An 18,788-nucleotide genomic window follows, 5' to 3' on the forward strand; every position below is an offset into this window, starting at 1 on the left:
TGCCTTGCAGAAGGGAGATGGGCCCTGCAAGCCCACTTTGTTGACACTGCTTTGCCCTCCTGGTTCTTCCCACTGACTATTCCTTCTCAGTCTTTTTACAGCAAGTCTTGCCTTCCTTGCCTCTCAATGTTGAAATGCTCTGGGTTTAGCCATGGGCCTTTTCTCTTCCAACTTTATACTTTCCTGCTCTAGGAAATCTCAGCCGCTTACATGACTTTAAGTACTTTCTCTATACTGCCAACTGCCAGATTTCTCTCTCTATCCCAGACTCTTCTTTGAACAACTGGGTTGTACAATCAACTATTTGCTTAATAGAACCACATTGATGTTTTACCAATATCTCGAGTTTAACATATGAAAACTAAAATCTTAGATTCCAACTCTCTCTCTCTCACACACACACACATACCACCCTCAATTAAATTCTATTCTTCACCTAGTTTTCCATTTAAATAGTTGTTCAGCGAAACAAAATAATTAAAATTGTCTTTATTCTCCTTTCTTGCTTCCCCTACATCCAAACTGATGGCTGATTCATGTCAATGTATGGCAAAAACCACTACAAAATTGTAAAGTAATTAGCCTCCAATGAATAAAAATAAGTGGGAAAAAAAAGAAATTTAGTAATTTATAAAATATCTAGTAATGTATAAATAGTATTTAACTTGCTTGTCCCACCCCCGGCCACTGTCCCCTCCCCCAGTATTCTCTACAGAACCATGAGAGAGTCTGCCCACAACTTCTTTGTTGGTGAAAGCCTATATTAATGCTTCATTTCACTTTTATAATTTTCTATGCTTTCCAAATTTTCTATAATAAACATGTATTGCTTTCATAATCAGAAAACAATAATTCTAAAATGTTTAGTTGGTTAAAAGGGAAGAGGCAATTTGTATGCCAACCGTGGGGTAATGCCAAGCTTGTGGGCTTTTCTTGTCTTTGATTTCTCTGAGAGATTTGTTGCTGTGACTTTGGATTGGGTCTGGGGGTGTTGCAGCTGAAACAATCACAGAAGGAACTTCTAACTTTGGATTCAGTGAGTCCTGGTGTCTGACATTGGAAAGTCACTTTATCCCTTGTCTCTGGTTTCTTCATCAGTCAAAGAAGTTTTCTGACTCTCACATTAGCTACTCAGTGGTTTTCAAAGTGTGTTTCTTGGAGCTTTGCGGAGCTCTTAAGAAAAGGTGGGGACAAAGATTTGAGCTCCTCTACCTCTCCTTCTCAGAGAAGGCAATGGCACCCCACTCCAGTACTCTTGCCTGGAAAATTCCATGGACGGAGGAGCCTGGTAGGTTGCAGTCCATGGGGTCGCGAAGAGTCGGACATGGCTGAACGACTTCACTTTCACTTTTCACTTTTATGCATTGGAGAAGGAAATGGCAACCCACTCCAGTGTTCTTGCCTGGAGAATCCCAGGGATTGGGTCGCACAGAGTCAGACATGACTGAGCGACTTCACTTTCACTTTTCACTTGTATGCATTGGAGAAGGAAATGGCAACACACTCCAGTGTTCTTGCCTGGAGAATCCCAGGGATGGGGTCACACCGAGTCCGACACGACTGAAGTGACTTAGCAGCAGTAGTAGCAGTACCTCTCCCTCCGGCAGCAGAAATCCACAGTTATCTATTTCTCGTATTGAATTTTGGTGTAAGTTTTATCTATTGGATTTTTGTTGTTGTTTCAGGCTTCCCTGGTAGCTCAGACGGTAAAGAGTCTGCTTGCAATGCGGGAGACCTGGGCTCGATCCCTGGGTCGGGAAGATCCCCTGGAGGAGAGCATGGCAACCCACTCCAGTGTTGTTGCCTGGAGAATCCCCAAGGACAGAGGAGCCTGGCGGGCTACAGTCCATGGGGTTGCAAAGAGTCAGGTACAACTGAGTGACTAAGCACACTTTGTTGTTTATTTTGTTTTACTTTTAACATGAGAGAGAGGGGGACTAATACAAGGTTGCAATTCACTTTTCTAGATAATTAAGTTAACTTCCAGCTCTAACTTTTCATGGTGATTCTAATTCCCTTCTGGTAGAAATCAATACAGACATGAACTGGGTGCAAATGAAAACTCCTTTTGCTATGGGCCTCAAGGAACTTCCTAAAGATTCTCCAAGTATCAAGGTGTCCTAATGGAATAGCATATACCAGTTCAGCTACAGCAGTAAATGAATTTGGACAAAGTATTTAACCTCCCCATGCGTCAATCGCCTCATCTATAAGATAGGGATCATGTCACCTACTCATTGTACTGGATACATGGAAAATGAAGTTATAGCACTTACACAAAAATGCCTAACACATACCAAGAAATATAGCAGTAGCTTACTTATATTTCCTGACTTCTTTCTATATGCCAGGACCCATGTTATATATTAAGGATACAGATCATCGTTCAGTTTGCACACAGGCCTATGAGATAGGCACTTTTTTATTGTCTATTATTGCCCCCATAATAGAAACTGAGATTTAATGAAGTTAAGTAATTCTTTTATCAATTTTGCACAGAACTTGGGTTTGAACCTAGGTAGTGAGATTCACGGGGCTGTTATAAAATGAATCACTGTCACAACAGTATTAACTGCAACTCATAGTTTGAGTGCTGGCTTAATGGTAGCCACTGATATTAAAACTTTGACTCATTTAATCCTCAGGTCCATCCAATGAAGCAAACCCTGCTTTTACAGACTGAGGGACTGACAGGCAGAGACGATCAGTGCTGCTATCTCTCTACTGACCTTTGTAAGTTGATTGTTTATAACAGGCTTTCCACTTCCTCAGGCAGTTTCTCTTCTAGACATCAGAAGCCCATACAATTGTCTAATTGATCCTTCTGAAAGCATGGGATAAGAATTATCCTCTAGAATGAGAACTCCCAGCAGAGGGGGTGCGTTCACTCGGGATTTACCACAGCGAAGGGCAATTATCCAAGACCCTTTCCCTCCCACCCTCCATCACCATCCGATTAGGGGTCCTGCAGTCTCAACTCCTGAAAAGTCTTTAATTCCTCCCTTCCTTTCCATCCTACCGCTTTAATCTGAGCCATTTGTCTCTTAATAGCCTCCTAATTCCCCTGCTCCAACCCTGACCTCTTTCCTATTCCTCTTAAATCCACCCTCCGCACTGCAATTTCCCCATTAAATGGCTTCTCCATGACCTACAGAATATAAAGTCCATGCCTTCACATTGGTCTCTAGCCTCATTTCCTAGCCTAAAATATTTATTCTAATAGCAAAAATCACTCATATTGTCATTGCCCACCTTTCTGTCTTTTTACATGTTCTCTCTGCATAAACCCTTCTCTCTGCGTGTAACTAATTTTTGCTTTTCCTGTAGAGCCAGGTTAATACACACTCCTCTCTGCTAGGCTCCTAATGAACCCTGTGTTCGTAGCACATGAAGTTGCAGTTAACTGTTTACAGTCTGCTTACCCCACCATACCATCCATTTCCTGAAGGGAGCCACAGCAAAGTTTTATTCTTCTCTGTGTCCATGACCCTCAGGGCAGCCTGTACACATGGTAAACATGCAATAAATATTTATTTAAAAATCAAACCAAAGTCAGGGAATGAGAGATTGTAATGGGCCACGTGTAACCTTGTAGCATTTTGTTAGCTATAATTAATACTCAGTAAACACTCCTAAGTTTGAATAACTCTAACAAGAGGCTAATGTGAGCCATTTGCTTTCTTTGTTTTTTATTTGATAACGGTTTTTAAATTTTTTTTTTTCTTTTTGTTTTTTTTTTTTACTTTCTATCATTTTTTTTTTCAATTATTTTTATTAGTTGGAGGCTAATTTCTTCACAACATTGCAGTGGGTTTTGTCATACATTGACATGAATCAGCCATGGAGTTACATGTATTCCCCATCCCGATCCCCCCTCCCACCTCCCTCTCCACCCGATTCTTAAATCTAGTTGTTTTACAATGTTGTGTTAATTTCTGCTGTATAGCAAAGTGATTCAACTATACATATAAATACATTCTTTTTCATAATCTTTTCCATTATTGCTTGTCATGGGATATTGAATATAGTTTCCTGTGCTATGCAATAGGACCTTGTTGTTTATGCATTCTATACATAACAGTTTGCATCTGCTAATCCCAAGCTCGCAATCTATCCCCCACCCCTCTCTCCTTTGGCAACCATAAGTCTATGAACCATTTGCACTCCAAAGCACTCTGTCTCATTTCACTTCCAGGATTGTCCTATGAGTTAGATGCCATTACTGTCCCCACTTTATAGATGCAAGAGCTGAGAGAAATTAAGCCATTTCCTAGGGTCATGGACCTAGAATGTAGTAGGCAAGCGGTTTCAATCTGATTCGAGGGTCAATTCTCAACCAGTAATGACAAGGTTATAAAGCCAACCAAAAGCATCTGTCATAAACTCAAGGCAAGAGCTGCCAGTGCTGCATACAGGAGGCGAAAACAAGGGCATAATATCTGTCTTAGAAAGAGAACCAAGAGAGATTTATAATCAGCATAAACTATCAGGGCATGGCTGATGTCAAGACGAGGGTCACCTGGCCTACACACATATACAGAGTTCCGATTCTCAAAAACAAGTTGATGTTATGGCCACATCCATTTAAGCCACTGTTTAGCAGTTAAAAGGAAAGTCCCTGGAGTCAAACAGCCCAAGGTTCCAAGCTCAACTCTATCAATTTTTAGCAGCAAGTGAATAATCTTCTCCAAGCTGCTATCTTCATCTGTGAACTAGAGATATTGAGACCCAACTGGTTTTGAGGTTTAAAGGAAATAATGTTAAGTATCTAGTGATGTGCCTGACACAGAGAAGGCACTCAAAATAGCTGCTACTATTATTGTGATCTTTACTATTATTATGCAAGTGCCAAATCAGAAATCATTCCAGAGGGACTTCCCTGGCGGTCCAGTGGTTAAGACTTCACACTGCCAATGCAGGAGCATGGGTTCGATCCCTTGTGGGGGAACTAAGATTGCACATCCTGCACAGCCAAAAAGAAAGAAAGGAAATCATTCCAGGAACGGGGAGGTAACACAATATATATGTGTGTATCTGTGTGTTTGTGTGTGTGTGTTAGTTGCTTGTCATGTCCAACTCTTTGCAATTCCATAGACTGTAGCCCACCAGACTCCTCTGTCCACGGGATTCTCCAGGCAAGAATACTGGAGTGGATTGTCATTCCCTTCTCCAGGGGATCTTCCTGACTGAGGGATCAAATCCAGGTCTCCTGGATTACAGGCAGATTCTTTACTGTCTGAGCCACCAAGAAAGCCCTACACCATATGCATGGGTGCTGGGAATCCGTCCCTCTCTCTGGGGGTGGGGGTCCATTGTGATCTGTGAAGACATCCTCAGAGTTGTTGACAGCCAGAGAGTGTTGATTGCATGTTCTTCGAGAGTGGTGGGAACAGCTCAGCAGTATCCATGATGTAATCTGAGAAAAAGGCTCTGGAAGCTTCCAGTGTCACATCCTTTTTGATTTAATTTTAAAAGCTAATGGATCAAAAATGTAAGAATGGATCAGAAAATGAGGTCTTTGGGGACTCTCCATCTCTTCCGGAATCTGGTCAGAACATCCTTGCAGAGGAATGCTCCATCTTGCCCTTGAGAAAGCCAATGTTTGCATCCCCTGAAGTCTCCTCACTGGGATTTATTTGCTCAACTGCTGATAAACTGGGTCTTTGCGAAAACTGCTAACAAGGCACTGCAGGTGATGAATTGGGGTCTGTTTAAAAACCTTATTTGTAAACAACTACGCAAGTGTCTCTTCTGAAAACCTTAACAAGACCAGGACTGGGATTAGTTAGACAGGTTGGAATAAGTTAAAGAACTGTTGGGAAAAGAAGGTCGCCCAACCGCCAGCTTCTGGGGCTGCTGGGAGGGAGTCCCACTACCTAGGGCCCACTCACCTACATCCTAAACAGAGGGTCCTTCTGATCCTCCCAACTTCTCATTCAGTCTCGCCTTCTGCTGCCCACATCTGGGACATCATGGTGTATGAATGAACATAGGCCAGGACAATAGGAAACTTTGTCCCCAAGGGATATCTCACTCCCCGCTTTACCATATTTTTTTAATAAAAGTTCTTTTGATCCATTCAAGAATGCAACATTTGAATACATCAAGGAGTATTCATATATCTTCTTGACTCAACTGCAATAATTGTAAAGAGCTAATATTCCTTGAGTGTTTACCGTGTTCCAGGATCTGTGTTGAGAGCTTTTAAGGTATTTTATATAATCCTCAAAATAACCTCATGAGGTGGGTACAATTATTATCCCCATTTTATTACCAAGGAAACAGAACCTGAGAGATAATAAGTAACTCATTCGAAGTCACACAGGCAGTAAATGAAGTGTTTTTTAAACTGAAATATGCTAAAGTCTCTATATTAACACTGTTAACCTAGAACCTTCTACTATACTCCAGTGTAAACTGTTTACTGACTGCCCTGTAACAAAGCTACTCACAGGACCCTGATGTCAGATTATGTGACCATATCTGAGAGGTCTGTATCTTTTAAGATAAATTCAGAAAGACAAACTCTTCCCAAGTGGCCCTTTCTCTTATTAAACCCATCCCAACAGCCTAAAACATACAGGGACAGCATAAGCAGAAGACCCCAGCAACCTGCCCTGAGTGTGGGAGTCTGCACTGCTCTGTAATTGGCTTCAAGGTTGCCCAGACTTTTATTTCATCAGCCCGTCCCCTGCTGTTGTCTTCATAATGATGCTTAAGTCCAACATTGCACCTTGAAGTCCTATATTGCAGCAGTCCCAAACCATTTTAGCACCAGGGACTGGTTTTGTGAAAGACAATTTTTCCATGGGCTGGGGAAGGAGAGGATGGTTTCGGGATGATTCAAGCACATTACATTTATTGTGCACTTTATTTCTAATCTAATGCCTCCTCTGATTTGACAGGAGGTACCAATCCATGGCCTAGAGGTTGGGGATACCTGCTAATGTGTCAAGATGAAGAGTTACCAAACATAAGATTCTTCCCGACACCCTTTTTTGGACTTGATTTGAGGACTTCAACCTGGGCATAGCATCACCGTTGGAGAAATGTACACAGCCAAGACAGACCGTGGGGCTCTGAATTATAACCAGCCATGCCTATTACCTTGCTGCAGACACCTAGACCTCTGAGTAATAAATGAAAGTGCTGGCAAGATGCACTCTCAGTAACCCCATGTACTATCTTCTGAAAAAAAAAAAAAAGTATAACAACAGGGTCTTCTGAGTTCATAGTTAGCATGTGCAGGGCATTGTAACATGCATTATCTCATTTCATCCTTACACCCATTGTAAGGATTATCTCATTAAATCTTCATACACCCCAAGATCTGTGAGGTTGATACAAACAAGAGAAGTAAAGTCTGGAGAAGTTAGGCAGCCTGCTCAGTCTCTCACGAGTTGGGGCCAGGATTTCATCTCAGATGGTCTGATGTTCTTACTCTTCACCATATGTTTATTCCATACTCCATGAGAAAATGAGTTAACCAACATCTAGGTTTTCAACATGGCCTGAATACAGCCATTTGCATCAAAGACCCACATGGATGCCAAACACCAACATATTCCAGTTATGAATTTCCCCTGCCTATTGTGGTTCAGCTTTTGCATTTTTGCTGCAGGAAGACCCCATGAACACCACTGAGCAATGGCAGTGGTGGGTATCCAAGATCAACCACTAGAGATTTTAGAACTGACAGTTCCTCGGTCCCCATTTTGAAGAATGGTGATGTCCTGGATTACTCCCAGAAACAGTGATCCTTTCCAAGACTGAACATATAAAACGGAAGTAGAAGAGAGAAACTAACATTGGAAATCTTCAGTGCTTCCATGAAGGAATTCCTTCCCAGCATATATTTAAAAATCGCTCTGTTTTTTCTGAATTCCAAACCCCCAAAAAAGTTGATCAAGAAATTGAGAAAATGGGGAAAATGTCATAATTAGATTGAGAAAACTAAAACCTCTCAATGAACTAAGAGGCCTTACTGACTTTTTTTTTTAATTTTATATTGGAGTACAGCCGATGAACAATATTGTGGTACTTTCAGGAGGACAACAAAGGGACTCAGCCACACATACACATGTATCCGTTCTCCACCAAACTCCCCTCCCATCCAGGCTGGCAAATAATATTGAGCAGAGTTCTCTGTAATATACAGGTAGGTATATCAGTAGGTCATTGTTAGTTATCTAACAGTGATTGATAACATGTACATTATAGATAGACAAGTGTGTACATGTCCATCTGAAACTCTATATCTTTCCCTCTACCCTCCCCCACTGGTAATCATAAGTTCATTTTCTAACAGACGTTAATGGTTTGAGGGAATCCACTGACATCAAATGGAAAGCCTGAGCAGAAGAGCTGACACAGACAGGCAGCCAAAGGTTAAGGCTAACATTTCAGGAAACTGCAGTTTCATGTTGGAGGGAGACTGTCCCAATCCAGTCAGTCGGTCTTTCTTTGTAGCTGTTACCCTGTTTTAAGTGTGTGTTCAAGGTCCTATTAGCTGTCAATGGTGAGTTACTTTGGGGGTGGGAAGAATAATACTAATAAATTTATATGCATATATATGTTATTAAAATTCTATTAGTATGCCAAAGAATAAAAACTTTCAGAAGTAAAATAAATCCTTAAATTGGCAGTTTCAACATGAGATTCTGTTGTATTATTAAACTTGCTAGGGGATCCCAATGACATTATTCAAACATGTGTGTGTGCTTAGTCGCTTCAGTGGTGTCCAACTCTTGGTGACCCCATGGACTGTAGCCCGCCAGGCTCCTCTGTCCAGGGGATTCTCTAGGCAAGAACACTAGAGTGGGTTGCCATGCCTTCCTCCATGGGAATTTTCCTGACCCAGGGATCAAACTCTCTTGTGTTTCCTGCATTGTAGGCAGATTCTTTACCACTGGGCCACCTGGGAAGCCCACACAGCCCATACATTATTCAAATGCTACCCAATAATTGTTCTGCAGTTTGTGGGTCGTGTGCTCGGCAGCCTTATGGTGGGGCTAATGATGACCTCCTCCAAGAGGATTTTTGCCACACATTGTGTGTCTCGGGTCTGCTTCAGCCAGAGCCCCTGTCCCCACGGCAGGCCACTGCTGACCCGTGCGTCCACAGGAGACACTCAAACATCAAAGGCAGGTCTGGCTCAGTCTCTGTGGGGCTTCTGGCTCTTGGTGCGTGCAAGGTTTTGTTTGAGCCCTCCGAGCATCTCTGGCGGGTATGGGGTTTGATTCTAATCGTGATTTTTGCCCCTCCTACCATCTTGTTGGGGCTTCTCCTTTGCCCTTGGACATGGTGTATCTTTTTTTGGTGGGATCCAACATCCTCCTGTTGATGGGTGTTCAGCAGCGAGTCGCAATTTTGGAATTCTCACAGGAGAAGATGAGTGAATGTCCTTCTTCTCTGTCATCCTGCTGTATTTTCTTGGGCTCCAAACCACTGCAGATTGTGACAGCAGCCATGAAATTAAAAGACGCTTGCTCCTTGGAAGAAGAGCTATGACCAACCTAGACAGAGTCTTAAAAAGCAGAGACATCACTTTGCCAACAAAGGTCCATCTAGTCAAAGCTATGGTTTTTCCAGTAGTCATATATGGATGTGAGAGCTGGACCATAAAGGAACCTGAGTGTCGAAGAATTGATGCTTTTAAATCGTGGTGTTAGAGAAGATCCTTGAGAATCCGTTAGACAGCACAGAGATCAAACCAGTCCATCCTAAAGGAAATCAATTCTGAATATTCATTGGAAGGTCTGATGCTAAAGCTGAAACTCCATTACTTTGGCCACCTGATGTGAAGAACCAACTCATTGGAAAAGACCCTAATGCTGAGAAAGAGTAAAGGCAGATGAAGAAGGGATGAGATGGTTGGATGGTATCACTGACTCGATGGACATGAGTTTGAGCAAACTCTGGGAGTTGGTGATAGACAGGGAAGCCTGGTGTGCTGCAATGCATGGGGTTGCAAAGAGTTGAACATGACTGAGTAACTGAACTGAACTGAACCCAATAATATCTGCCAGCACTTTCAAGCATTTGAATGTTTGCTATAGGCTATAGTTCCTTGAAAATACGGCTAAACATTATGCTTCTTATTTATTGAGTACATTTTCCTAGATATCTATGATAGGAAGTAAAGAATATGACGGACTTCTAGGTGGCTCAGAGGTAAAGAATCTGTGTGCTATGCAGGAGATGTGGGTTCAGCCCCTGGGTCAGGAATACCTTCTGCAGAAGGGAATGGCAACCCACTCCAGTATTCTTGCCTGGGAAATTCCATGGACAGAGGATCATGGCATGCTGCAGACCATGGGTTTCAAAAGAGTCAGACATAACTTAGTGACTAAACAAAAACAACAAAGAATATGAAAAATGTTCAAGTATTTTAAGACTAACTTAGGATTTGGGGAATTCCTAAGAATTCCTGGGAGCTCTGGTTTCTCATCCCTGAATCTTGAAGATTAATATCTATTGAAAATTTGGAAACATTAGAATTCTTAAATAAGATGGTTGAAGTGGGAAAGATGGAATATCCTTTTATGTGCTCAAGAGTCTATTCTTTTCAGCTCCTGGAAGCAGCAGAGGCAGCCCCCTACCCACATCATCCCACTAGCTGATTGCCAACAAGTCAGGTTGGCTTGAGCTCTCAAGCAAGAGACTTGGGATCAGCTGTGAACTCCATCATGCTCACTGCTCTGCACAGAGTTCAGTCTGCTTTTGATGGCGTAAGGTCATACTGTCTTTAACATTCATCCAGATTATTGGTGGCACTTCAACAACTGATTTAAAAAAAAAAAAAAAAGATCATGAAACCTAAATCCAAAGAAGAAGAACAAGCTTTATTTTCCCTAGACAACATGTGAAACTCAGACAAAAATTTCCACCCAAATTTGTGCAGCCGATCTGGACAAAAATCTATCCCAATAGATGGCACAAAGAAGGAGAGAAGGAGCTGTAAATTCTGAGACCCCAAAGGCCATCCCACAGATAGTGGGCACAAAAGGCTCCCGGAGAACAATCAAATGAGTGCAGGACAAAAGAGAAGCTGATATGTCTCCTCTTCTCCCTTGTTTTTGTACCTCCCTCTTATTGGTGGCATATGTGTTCAACACAACACCACCTTGTCATGCCCTCTCCTGTGCATGGAAAATACCTGTTATTTAAGAAAAGAGACTACTCCCTTCATGTTTTCTATCTGAACTTTCCTTATGCACCACTTGTACCTTTTCCTCCAGGGGATTTGGGCAGCCCACCCACTCACTTGTGTATTTGTATGTAGAGGTGAAAAATGCATGTATATATATGTATACATATATACATATAGACATGAAAATATGTACATATTGCAAAAAAAATTTAAGCAGTTTGAGGAAAACAGTTTATCAAGAAAAGTTCACTATTGCAGAAAGCCATTGTCTGTGCACATTTTGTCAAATTTCTTCCTTTACAAATACACCTCACTCACAGAGCTAACTGTTCGAAGTACTTCATGCAGATGCTACACCAAAAATGAACATATAAAACCCATCGGGTTATCTCTATGTGAGGATCCATGCCAATATTTTCTCACACCATTCAGTCTGAGTGTATATGCTGTCAACATGCAGTCCTCTGCAATCTTCTTTTCATTTCATTTTATTAATGAATCCAAGCATTCCTTTAGAAAAGATGTAGTGGTGGCACTTTTTTAAAGAAATAACATTCTTCACAGACAGTCCCCAACTGCAGTAGCAAGCAAGGACTCAAACCCTCCCGACCAAGAGTGAGATGCAGAGTGGCCTGGCATGTATCGCCCAGGCAGAAAAATTTGGTATTTACTCTGTGGAGAGTGGGAAGTCCTTGGCAGATTGGGATAGCATGTCCAAGGCAATATTTTTGGAAGATAAATTCGTCTTTTGACTGGGATGATACAGTCATCTGTCAGCCAGCTATTGGCCTATTACCAAAAGAAGCTCTCTACAACCACTTCTATGTCTTTTAGTCAAATTTCGCATATGGGGAAAGAGATGCAATACACTGTTGTACAAATTGCTAAGAGGTGGGGACCTTGATGAAAGCCAAAGACTTAGAGCATGAGTGGATGGATGAATGGGCAAATTACTGAAGCCTCTGAGCCTCAGTTTCTTCATCTGTAAAATGGGAGTGAAATGCCTACCACCTGAGGATGGGTGTAAAATGCTCAGTGGTGTGCCTATAATATAACTGCTATTCTCCACATGTTAGCTAATATCACATTACCACCACCACCACCAGCCCCATCATCACCAGCAGCTACAGCAGCAAGTTGGCATGCTGCCCACATAGGGCCTCCTGAGCAGGCCTTCCCAGAATCTCTGGAAACCTGATCCACAGGCAGCTCCTCAATTGCCTGTCCTAGGACTCCTCAACATGGAGAAGATCCAATCTGGGTCAGGGTGAAAGGAAATAATTAAGAAGTCTGAAGGTGTCCACCAGGGGAACAAATGAAGTGTTAATTGAAGCACAATGACAATCCCCAGAAAATTTAAATGAGTTGGACTCCCTTTGTGTTTTTCAAGTGTTCCTTAGAGATGCTAATCCACCCCATTGAGACCCCTTTACAAATGGCAGGTGCCAACAAATAGCCTTGGTTAAATCCACCTTAAGAGAAGTATTCAGGAAAGGACAACCCCTGTGTTTCTCCAAGAACCAAGTTAAGATCATTTGTCCCCTAGTCAATTCATCCTTTACCCCCAAACACATTCTCTAAGAGCAGTCTTCCTCTTTAGAAGTTCCTCTCTTGGGTTTTAGAGAACTTTTTGGCTTGAACTCTTTCTAAAATTAAAGCCAACTGCTCTTGCTCTCAGATGCAGTGATATTTCACTCTGGCCAGAGCTGACTATCAGAGACGCATCCCAAACCACATAAGTTCTTATTGTTTAAACTGTCTTAAGCAGCTGTTAAAACATACCCTAAGATATCAAAGCCACTCTAATTAACTTCCTGCTTCTCTGGGACTTCAAAGTCTTTCCAAAAGTTTTAAATAGGGTTTTTATAGAGAATTTGACCTAATATTTAAAGAAAATTTTGCAAGCTTGCCCAAGAGACTCCACTTCTTCTTCCCTTTTCTACCCCACCCCACAGAATCTTAGAATTCTGCCACAAGCAGCAAGAATGGAGGAGAAATGTTTAAGTCTGCCAAGTGGCGCATCTCTTTATGTGCATTTCTCAAGTGGGTAATTGACATCCTGCCGGAGTGGCTTTCTCTGTTCCCACCACTTCTCAACCTGGCAACTCTTTCCCATCCATCGAGACACAGCTCAAATGCACCTTCTCTGGGAAGTCCCCATTACTCTCCCAGGGTAAGGGTGCTGCTTCCTTCTCTGGCGCCCACACAATCCCCAGGTCCCTACTTGGCCCTAATTGCAATGGGTTGGAATGTATCCATTTATGTGTCTGTCGCCCTGTCTAGACTGTGAGGTCCACAGGGCAGGAACTGTTCTGTGTGAAGCTCTGTGTTCCCACAGCTCCACACAGGGTTCTATGTACCCACGGTCAGAGCTCCATACACATCTGATAAATGGCTAAATTCCAGCTCATTCTGGGAGAGGTAGGTTGCATTTAATTGATCCATACCTTACTCATTTTGCTCTCTCTCCCTAGGTTTTCTGTAAACATCTTAATAAAGGACTAGTGATCACTGCTCTAAGAAATAGTGTCATAAAAATAGAAATAAGATCCCCAAAAAGGAGGGTGGCACATCTTTTCCAAGCCCCTTTTCTAGGAGAATGAGCTCAGTTCATCTCACAATTTGCTATTGACTAAAGGTCTTTGTCTAAAGTGACTTTGTGAAGTTACTTGTTATCTTACAGATTTTTGTCTGGTGGAGATGCAAATAATTTCTGTCCAGTGGATAATCCCAGGAGATTAATGACCTGTGGAGTATTAACCAGTTTATATCTAACTTAATAACCTACTCCTAACATTTCTTTATTAAATCGCCTGTAAGTATCCTTGCTTCTTGGACAGTTTTTGAGCAGGCCATAGTATCTCACTGGCCCCCTCGTTAATTAATGAGTTAAATAAAATCTTTGACTTACGTTCCTTTTATGTTTCCAAAGAGTCAAAATTTTACCTTTTTGAAAATAATTTTTGAACAAGGGTGTAAACCAGGTTGAGAGTGTAAAACAAAAAGGTCAACAGGACAAGTTGCACAGGGCGGCAGTGTAAACGGAGCTGGGAGTGGAAGAACCTGGCTCTGCTAGGAACTCCCTGAAACTTCTGGAAACTCCCATTTTCGACCCTTGCCTGTATCCTCATCCAGTCTCCACACAGCAGCTGGTGCTCTTTCAAAACTGTAAGAGAGGTGACTTCCCTGGCAGTCCAGTGGCTAAGACTCCATGCTTCTAGATCAGCAGGCCCAGGTTCAATCCCTGGTCATGAAACTACATCACACATGCTGCAACGAAGATCAGGTGCAACCAAATAAATAAATAAATATATTTTTTTAAAAACCACCAAAAACTCAGAAAGATCCAGTCACACCCCTGCTTCATGCTTCCCAGTGGCTTTCCAACACTCAGAATAAATTTTACGCTCCTTTTCTTGACCTAAAGGCGTTATGTGATCCAGCCCAATGGCTAACCCTGCAAATTCATCTTAGGCCTTTCTCATCCTCACTCACTTTGTGCTCACTCATCTCAGATGTTATTTGCCTCTTCAGACATACTTAGCTTTCTCACCCCAGGACCTTTGCACTTGCCATTTCTTCCACTGGAAAAATCTCATCCCCATCTTCCTTTCTCCCCATTACTGATTTCTTCTTTTGATGTTACCTTAATGTCACCCTTCCAGAAACATCACCCCTGCCCACCCTTTCTAAAGTATATCTCCCATCGTTCTTTCCCAATATCTTGTTCTTTCTTTTCACAGCACATCCCGGGATGTGACTGTTTATGTATACTGTCTGTCTCCCCCACCAGAGCATACACACTATATCAGCAGAGACTGAGTCTTTTGTGTTTGCCCTCGTGCCTGGCACGTACTAGGTGCTCAGTACTTATATGTAGAATAAACGAGCCTAAAGGCGTGAGAAATCCAGCTGGCTCCAAGAAAGAGTGCCTGCCCTGCACCACCTGTATACATTTCTGAACCAGCATAATGCAAGTTCCTCAATATTGAGCACATATTTCAAAAGACTGTATCCAAGAAGAAAAACTCCCAAGCTCACAACAGGTCCCATCAACTCAGAGCTGCTTTCAAGAACAGCACTCCCCAGAAATGCTTTGCTTCGGAACTTGTAATAATAGGTCTTCTCACCAGCACTTCATTTCTTAGCTCTAGTAGGTATCAAATCTCTTCTTGGGAAGGGAAGAGCGCTCCCTACCAAGAATTAAATGTTACCCAGAAACACGGCTGCATCTGTACCTAAAAGCTAGGTTTAAAGCAGATGAAAGAACCAACTGGAATTCAAGAATATTTCAACAGCAGGATGGGGAGAGAAAATCTCAGCCTGCCTCCCAAAACTCCCCCACCCCATGTTTGCTTCAGGGTATCAGATTACACAGCTCCCTCTAAACAAGCCCGTCTTTCTTAATGGAAGCCAAAAGGCACAGATCCATTCCCAGGGTAAACCAGGATTTTACAAATTCTGTGATCACTCTTGCCAGGCACTCCAACCACTTCTGCAAAACGGCCCCTTCTCTTTCAAGATCCTTCTATTGGGCCCTAGGCTGTGCTGGCTGAGCTCCTGGGAAGACACAGCCTTCAACAGGCTACGCTCCTTACAATGTGCTAATGGATGATGTGCTGGTCCGCTTTCTCACTTTTCATATCAAGGATGTCAAACAGCAGCCAAAGAGGTCATGGCAGCAAAAAGCTGTTTCCTTTTCCACCAGGTATCTGCTGGTGGAAGGGCCAAAAAAGATTTGGTTCGCCATGGAGCTGGCCCCCTCAGATTTGCCTTGAGATCAGACCCTGCTGGAAATCTGCCCCTGGACGTCCTTTCCCTAAAAGGCTCAGGGCCAACCGTATCACTAAGGCAGGCGTGCCAACAGGGCGGCCTCATTTTGGGGGGAGTATTACCTTATGATCCAAGATAGATTTATGATGGGAGGAGAATGCCTTTTTTTCCAGTATTTTCCTTTTTCAGGTACAAAAGGCATTTTTCTCCACACCAGCCAGCCTGCCTACAAGCAAAGGCCAAGCTGTAGCCTTCACAGCTTCAACCAGGACCCACTCTTGCAGCCAGTCTGCTACCCAGAACCCTCCCGCCCAGACCCAGGAATCCAAATTGAATAGTTCCTCTTACCACTCAGAGACCAGTGCCTCCAAGAAGCTGCTCTTCCCCCATCCCCCACCCCCGTCAAAATGCATTAAACGTCTTCAAACTCGAAAGACTACACACATGAACTTGTTACCATGCTTTGTTTAATTTTTTTTTCCTCAGAAATATTCTTGTGGCCAAAAATAGAACATTTTCCATTCTGAGGAACAAGCAGCATCCATGGGAATTAAAGTAGGGCTTCATGCCTCTCCAGAAAATTCCTGCCAAACACGCACACTCAGACACACATAAGCTGCTCGCTCGCAAGTTCTAAAAAGCTGCTTTCTGTAGGTGCTGTGGCGGTCAGGAGCCAAAAGTCCTCTGTTTATTTTCTATCCAAGAAAGTTACCAGAAAAGAGCACTAGGGCACCTCAAGGACGCTTTATGGGAAAAGTCTAACTTCATCCAGTGTAATGATGTTGAAAATGGCCCCATTGTCCACTCCTCCTCCCGCCCACCATCATCCCAGAATTCCTCTCAAGACTGACTTGCCTAAAATTCCAAAGCTTGCCTCAGAACAAAGTTCACGGCCTTTATTCTAGCCAGCCACTGTTGGAGGATCAGCTGCAAGCCCTCTCTAAAGTTATTCCTGTGATAGAATCAGAAATGGTAAATTTAGGAAAATAGGCTCAAGCTCCACTACTGAACAATGTGTGCTAGTAGAGTCAGACGTGGATAATGTCAGAATAACAGGAATCCAGAAAAGTATGCTACCAGCGCAAGATACGGTGCTGTTCTCAAAGTTTGTTATTCTCAGCATCACTATAATCCTCTTTAATGGAATTTATGTGGCTCCAACAACATTTTGTATTTTTATACTTGAACATGTAACCTGCTGTACATCCTCCAGCCGCTCCTACAGCCCCTCCTAAACAGGGAGTAGGTTAGCTATCAGATCTGCAGGGGCTACATTTTTATATCCAGCTGGTAAGCATTTGGTTACCATTGAGAAAAAAAAAAAAAAGAGTCCTTTAAAATAACAATCTATGGCTGATACCCAAAGTAGGAAAGCCAGTAAGTCAATGTAGCAAGAGTGAAAGAGAGACCAAGGTGAGGGGAAAAACATGAAATACGGGAGGAGAAGGGGCTTCCCTGATAGCTCAGATGGTAGAGAATCTGTCTACAATGCAGGAGACCCAGGTTCGATTCCTGGGTTGGTAAGACCCCCTGGAGAAGGGAATGGCAACCCACTCCAGTATTCTTGGCTAGGAAATCCCGTGGACAGAGGAGCCTGGTGGGCTACAGCCCATGGACAGAGGAGCCTGGTGGGCTACAGCCCATGGACAGAGGAGCCTGGTGGGCTACAGCCCATGGGATCGCAAAGAGTCAGACATGACTGAGCAACTAACACAACACAACCACAACCGATGGGAGGTGAAGAGGAATGGGGAATCAAAGAAGACTCAGAATGTCAAATATTAACTGTTAGTGGGTGGAGACAAACAGTAACAGGTTGATGTATCCAAGATGGACCGTGGAGAGATAGGCACAGCAAGAGAGAGGATGGGAAAATGAGTGGGAGAGGGAGGCAGTGTTGCCTCATAGTTAAAGGTCAGTTACTTACCTGCTGGACTACATTAGACCAGTTCATCCCTCTGAGCCTCAATTACTTCATATCTTAAATGATAGCATCTCATGGAGACACATGCAGACTAAGTGAATTAATATATAAGATAACTTAGAAAAGTGCTAGATGCTGAGTAGACATTCAACAACACTTTTATTAGTGAAAGGAAAACGTGTGACATATTTACATCAGAGAACATTTGCTTACGTGTTAGACCTGCAGTTATATTGCCCTTGAACTCTTCTAGTGGACACAGAGGCACAAAAATTAAGAGGGAACTGTGAACCCAAGCAAGTGTTGGTGAAAGGAAGAGCTTCAGGATAACAACACAGATGTGAATGAGTGCTTGGAAGAGTGAGGGGAACTTTGACACTGACCGCCAAGGAATTCATGGCTGCCAATGAGTCACCGCCATTCCTGTCAACTTCATTGATTCATTCACTCAATAAACATTGTTCAAACATCTTTCGAAGGCTGCACACAGTTGGCCTTGCCCCAGCTTATCTTTCTAGCATCAGTGTGAGCTCCTTCCCTTAAGCTCAGCATCTTGTAGCTGTACCAGGATAATTATTCAATCTACGTGCTTTACAATCTCTCCCTCTGTACATTTGCTCAACCTGGATTTCTCTTTCCTTTTTTTCAGTCTAGCAAGATACTAGCTATCCTTCCAGGTCAAATGTTGTGGGGGGTTTTTGTGTCTTCCTTTTCCTTCTCTCCCACTGTTCAGCAGGTTAACTCTCCCTCAATTCAGGCACACCACAAATACATTTACCTTGTTGTGGGTTGAACTGTGTTCCCCCAAAGTCCTAACTTTCAGTGCCTCAGGATGTATGACCTTGTTTGAAATAGGGGTCTTTATAGAGGTAATCAAGCTGAAGGGAGACCCTTAGGGTGAGCTCTAATCCAATATGACTGGTTTCCTTATAAAAAAGG

The sequence above is a fragment of the Cervus canadensis genome, chromosome 8 (assembly GCF_019320065.1).
Source record: "Cervus canadensis isolate Bull #8, Minnesota chromosome 8, ASM1932006v1, whole genome shotgun sequence".
Lineage (NCBI taxonomy): Eukaryota > Metazoa > Chordata > Mammalia > Artiodactyla > Cervidae > Cervus > Cervus canadensis.